At 37.5% G+C, this 5988-nt stretch overlaps 1 non-coding gene across 1 annotated transcript; it reads left to right on the forward strand.

Annotated features, from left to right (window-relative positions):
* The first annotated feature begins 4397 nt into the window (after window positions 1-4397).
* On the forward strand, window positions 4398-4470 carry TRNAF-GAA (transfer RNA phenylalanine (anticodon GAA)). The gene has a single exon. It is a non-coding gene; the product is annotated as a tRNA-Phe (tRNA).
* Window positions 4471-5988: the final 1518 nt, after the last annotated feature.

Raw genomic sequence — 5988 nt, forward strand, 5'->3', positions numbered from 1 at the left:
TCCTATTTCATGCTTTTTTGTAAAGTAAACTATTGTCTGCATCAGCTTCCGCTTCTCCTTGAACACAGATTTCAGTATTCAGATGACATAGCTTACCTACTCAGGCCAAATACCTCTGTGTAATATGGTGCTAGTCCATTCAGAGTAAAAAAAAAAGCTACCTAACCTGGATCCGAAAAATGCTATTTACCTATTGCACCCGTTAACTGATGAATGATACAGGACATCTTAAAACATAGCTCTAGCATGAGGTTGAGCATCTATTTTCTTGGGAAGTTTAAAAGAAAGGATGAAGACCCAAACTACCAGCAGGCCGAAATAGCTCAGTTGGGAGAGCGTTAGACTGAAGTTCTAAAGGTCCCTGGTTCAATCCTGGGTTTTGGCACAATTTCAACTTCTGCTTTTCATGTCACAAAAGCTGTTTGGAGTTAAATCAATGCTCTTCTTTATCAAAACCTTTCATCAATCTGATCAACAACACAATCAATTCAACATATTATTTACTTTCTGTCTTCCTTTCAAACTTGCTTCCACCTCTCTTGTATTCAACTATGCCTCATTTATTTGCAACTTCTTGCTTTATTTTAAAGTAAAGCTTTGCCTGCATCAGCCTCCAATTCCCCTTATACAAAACTGTCAGTAGTCAGATGACATAGCTTGTACACCCTGGCCATATAGGTCTGTGTTTCAGAGTATAAGTCAATTCAGAGTTTAGAAAAAAAATTCTACCTACCTTGTCCCCTAAAAAGGATATTCACTCATCAGACCAAGTTACCTGCTGAATGATACTGGACACTTTAACACATAACTATAAACGAAAATAGAATGACCAGGTTCTGTATGTATCGTCTACAATTATTAATAATACATCAGGAGGCCACAGGGACTTGTTGGCTGAAATATCTCAGTTGGGAGATCGTTAGACTGAAGAGCTTAAGGTACCTGATTCAATCCTGACTTTCAGCACAGTGCGAGGGGATCCTACATTCTTGCAAAATATTTCTTGAAATCAGCTCTATTTTTTTTTTCTTTATTTCTCAAAATATTTTATCAACTGATCAACAACATGATAACTTCAACAAAAAGTTGTCTTTCTGTCCTCCTTCTAAACTTGCTTCCACCTCTCTTGCCATCAGCTTTGATGACGAATTTATCCCATTTTATGCTTTTTTCAAAGTAAACTCTTGTCTGCATCAGCTTTCACTTCTCCTTGAACAAAGTTGTCAGTATTGAGATGACATAGCTTACCTACTCAGGCGACATACGTCTGTGTAATACAGTGCTGGTCCACTCAGAGTTTTAAAAGAAAAACAACCTAACATTTATCCCAAAAACGCTACTCACCCATTTCACCAGTTAGCTGCTGAACAATGCAGGACACATTAAAACACAGCTCTAACCTCAGATTGAAAATCCAGGTTCTGCATCTCTGTTCTGGGATTGTTCAAAAAAAGAGGCTGAATACTATAGCTGCTGGCAGGCCGAAATATCTCAGTTGGGAGAGCGTTAGACTGAAGATCTAAAGGTCCCTGGTTCGATCCCGGGTTTCGGCACATTTTGAACTTCTGCTTTGCATGCCACAAAGACTATTTTGAGTCAACTCATATTGACTTTGTTTATAATGATCAAAACCTTTTATCAAGATAATCGACAATACAATTAATTCAACATATTATTTACTTTCTGTCTTTCTTTCAAACTTGCTTCCACCTCTCTTGTATTCAACTTTGCCTCCTTTATTTCCCAATTCTTCCTTTAATTGAAAGTAAAGCTTTGCCTGCATCAGCCTCCAGTTCCCCTTATACAAAACTGTTAGTAGTCAGATGACCTAGCTTGCCGACCCTCGCCATATAGGTCTGTGTTTCTGAGTATAAGTCCATTCATAGTTTACAAACACCATCTAACTAACTTGGCTCCTAAAAAGGAAATTCACCCATCAGACCAATTTAGCTACTGAATAATACTGGACAATTTAACACATAACTGCACATGCAGATAGAGTGACCAGGTTCTGCATTTATCTTTAACAATTATAAAAAATACAACAGAAAGCCAAAATTGCCAGCTGGATGAAATAGCTCAGCTGGGAGAGCAGTAGACTGAAGATCTAAAGGTCCCTGGTTCAATCCCGGGTTTAGGCACATTTTGAACTTCTGCTTTGCATGCCACAAATGCTATTTGGAGTCAACTCATTTTGACGTTGTTTATAATGATCAAAACCTTTTATCAAGCTGATCGATAAGACAACCATTTCAACATATTTTTTACATTCTGTCTTTCTGTCAAACTTGCTTCCCTCTCTCTTGTATTCAACTTTACCTGCTTTATTTGCCAATTCTTCCTTTAATTGAAAGTAAAGCTTTGCCTGCATCAGCCTCGAGTTCCCCTTATACAAAACTGTTAGTAGTCAGATGACCTAGTTTGCGTACCCTCGCCATATAGGTCTGTGTGTCTGAGTATAAGTCCATTCATAGTTTACAAACATCTTCTAACTAACTTTGCTCCTAAAAAGGAAATTCACCCATCAGACCAATTTAGCTGCTGAATAATATTGGACAATTTAACACATAACTGCACATGCAGATAGAATGACCAGGGTCTGCATTTATCTTTAACAATTATCAAAAATACAACAGAAAGCCAAAATGGCCAGCTGGATGAAATAGCTCAGTTGGGAGAGTGTTAGATTGAAAATCTAAAAGTCCCTTGTTCAATGCTGGGTTTCGGAAAAGTCTGAGAGGTTTCTTGCTTCTCACAAAATATTTCTTGGTATCAGCTCAAGTTTTTCTTTCTTTATTTATCAAAATATTTGATCAACTGATCGACAACATGATCAATTCAACATAGAATTGTCTTTCTGTCCTCCTTCTAAATTTGCTTCCACCTCTCTTGCATTCAGCTTCGACTACAAATGTTTCCTATTTCATGCTTTTTTGTAAAGTAAACTCTTGTCTGCATCAGCTTCCACTTCTCCTTGAACACAGATTTCAGTATTCAGATGACATAGCTTACCTACTCAGGCCAAATACCTCTGTGTAATATGGTGCTAGTCCATTCAGAGTAAAAAAAAAAGCTACCTAACCTGGATCCGAAAAATGCTATTTACCTATTGCACCCGTTAACTGAAGAATGATACAGGACATCTTAAAACATAGCTCTAGCATGAGGTTGAGCATCTATTTTCTTGGGAAGTTTAAAAGAAAGGATGAAGACCCAAACTACCAGCAGGCTGAAATAGCTCAGTTGGGAGAGCGTTAGACTGAAGATCTAAAGGTCCCTGGTTCAATCCCGGGTTTCGGCACATTTTCAACTTCTGCTTTTCATGTCACAAAAGCTGTTTGGAGTTAAATCAATGCTCTTCTTTATCAAAACCTTTCATCAATCTGATCAACAACACAATCAATTCAACATATTATTTACTTTCTGTCTTCCTTTCAAACTTGCTTCCACCTCTCTTGTATTCAACTATGCCTCATTTATTTGCAACTTCTTGCTTTATTTTAAAGTAAAGCTTTGCCTGCATCAGCCTCCAATTCCCCTTATACAAAACTGTCAGTAGTCAGATGACATAGCTTGTACACCCTGGCCATATAGGTCTGTGTTTCAGAGTATAAGTCAATTCAGAGTTTAGAAAAAAAAATTCTACCTACCTTGTCCCCTAAAAAGGATATTCACTCATCAGACCAAGTTACCTGCTGAATGATATTGGACACTTTAACACATAACTATAAACGAAAATAGAATGACCAGGTTCTGTATGTATCGTCTACAATTATTAATAATACATCAGGAAGCCACAGGGACTTGTTGGCTGAAATATCTCAGTTGGGAGATCGTTAGACTGAAGAGATTAAGGTCCCTGGTTCAATCCCGGGTTTCGGCACAGTGCGAGGGGATCCAACATTCTTGCAAAATATTTCTTGAAATCAGCTCTAGTTTTTTTTTCTTTATTTGTCAAAATATTTTATCAACTGATCAACAACATGATAACTTCAACAAAAAGTTGTCTTTCTGTCCTCCTTCTAAACTTGCTTCCACCTCTCTTGCCATCAGCTTTGATGACGAATTTATCCTTTTTTATACTTTTTTCAAAGTAAACTCTTGTCTGCATCAGCTTTCACTTCTCCTTAAACAAAGTTGTCAGTATTGAGATGACATAGCTTACCTACTCAGGCGACATACGTCTGTGTAATACAGTGCTGGTCCACTCAGAGTTTTAAAAGAAAAACGACCTAACATTTATCCCAAAAACGCTACTCACCCATTTCACCAGTTAGCTGCTGAACAATGCAGGACACATTAAAACACAGCTCTAACCTCAGATTGAAAATCCAGGTTCTGCATCTCTGTTCTGGGATTGTTCAAAAAAAGAGGCTGAATACTATAGCTGCTGGTAGGCCGAAATAGCTCAGTTGGGAGAGCGTTAGACTGAAGATCTAAAGGTCCCTGGTTCGATACCGGGTTTCGGCACATTTTGAACTTCTGCTTTGCATGCCACAAAGACTACTTTGAGTCAACTCATATTGACTTTGTTTATAATGATCAAAACCTTTTATCAAGATAATCGACAATACAATTAATTCAACATATTATTTACTTTCTGTCTTTCTTTCAAACTTGCTTCCACCTCTCTTGTATTCAACTTTACCTGCTTTATTTGCCAATTCTTCCTTTAATTGAAAGTAAAGCTTTGCCTGCATCAGCCTCCAGTTCCCCTTATACAAAACTGTTAGTAGTCAGATGACCTAGCTTGCCGACCCTCGCCATATAGGTCTGTGTTTCTGAGTATAAGTACATTCATAGTTTACAAACATCATCTAACTAACTTGGCTCCTAAAAAGGAAATTCACCCATCAGACCAATTTAGCTACTGAATAATACTGGACAATTTAACACATAACTGCACATGCAGATAGAGTGACCAGGTTCTGCATTTATCTTTAACAATTATAAAAAATACAACAGAAAGCCGATATTGCCAGCTGGATGAAATAGCTCAGTTGGGAGAGCAGTAGACTGAAGATCTAAAGGTCCCTGGTTCAATCCCGGGTTTAGGCACATTTTGAACTTCTGCTTTGCATGCCACAAATGCTATTTGGAGTCAACTCATATTGACGTTGTTTATAATGATCAAAACCTTTTATCAAGCTATTCGATAAGACAACCATTTCAACATATTTTTTACATTCTGTCTTTCTGTCAAACTTGCTTCCACCTCTCTTGTATTCAACTTTACCTGCTTTATTTGCCAATTCTTCCTTTAATTGAAAGTAAAGCTTTGCCTGCATCAGCCTCGAGTTCCCCTTATACAAAACTGTTAGTAGTCAGATGACCTAGTTTGCCTACCCTCGCCATATAGGTCTGTGTGTCTGAGTATAAGTCCATTCATAGTTTACAAACATCTTCTAACTAACTTGGCTCCTAAAAAGGAAATTCACCCATCAGACCAATTTAGCTGCTGAATAATATTGGACAATTTAACACATAACTGCACATGCAGATAGAATGACCAGGGTCTGCATTTATCTTTAACAATTATCAAAAATACAACAGAAAGCCAAAATGGCCAGCTGGATGAAATAGCTCAGTTGGGAGAGTGTTAGATTGAAAATCTAAAAGTCCCTTGTTCAATGCTGGGTTTCGGAAAAGTCTGAGAGGTTTCTTGCTTCTCACAAAATATTTCTTGGTATCAGCTCAAGTTTTTCTTTCTTTATTTATCAAAATATTTGATCAACTGATCGACAACATGATCAATTCAACATAGAATTGTCTTTCTGTCCTCCTTCTAAATTTGCTTCCACCTCTATTGCATTCAGCTTCGACTACAAATGTTTCCTATTTCATGCTTTTTTGTAAAGTAAACTCTTGTCTGCATCAGCTTCCACTTCTCCTTGAACACAGATTTCAGTATTCAGATGACATAGCTTACCTACTCAGGCCAAATACCTCTGTGTAATATGGTGCTAGTCCATTCAGAGTAAAAAAAAA

Source organism: Triturus cristatus, chromosome 8 (genome assembly GCF_964204655.1).
Source record: "Triturus cristatus chromosome 8, aTriCri1.1, whole genome shotgun sequence".
NCBI classification, from domain to species: Eukaryota; Metazoa; Chordata; class Amphibia; order Caudata; family Salamandridae; genus Triturus; species Triturus cristatus.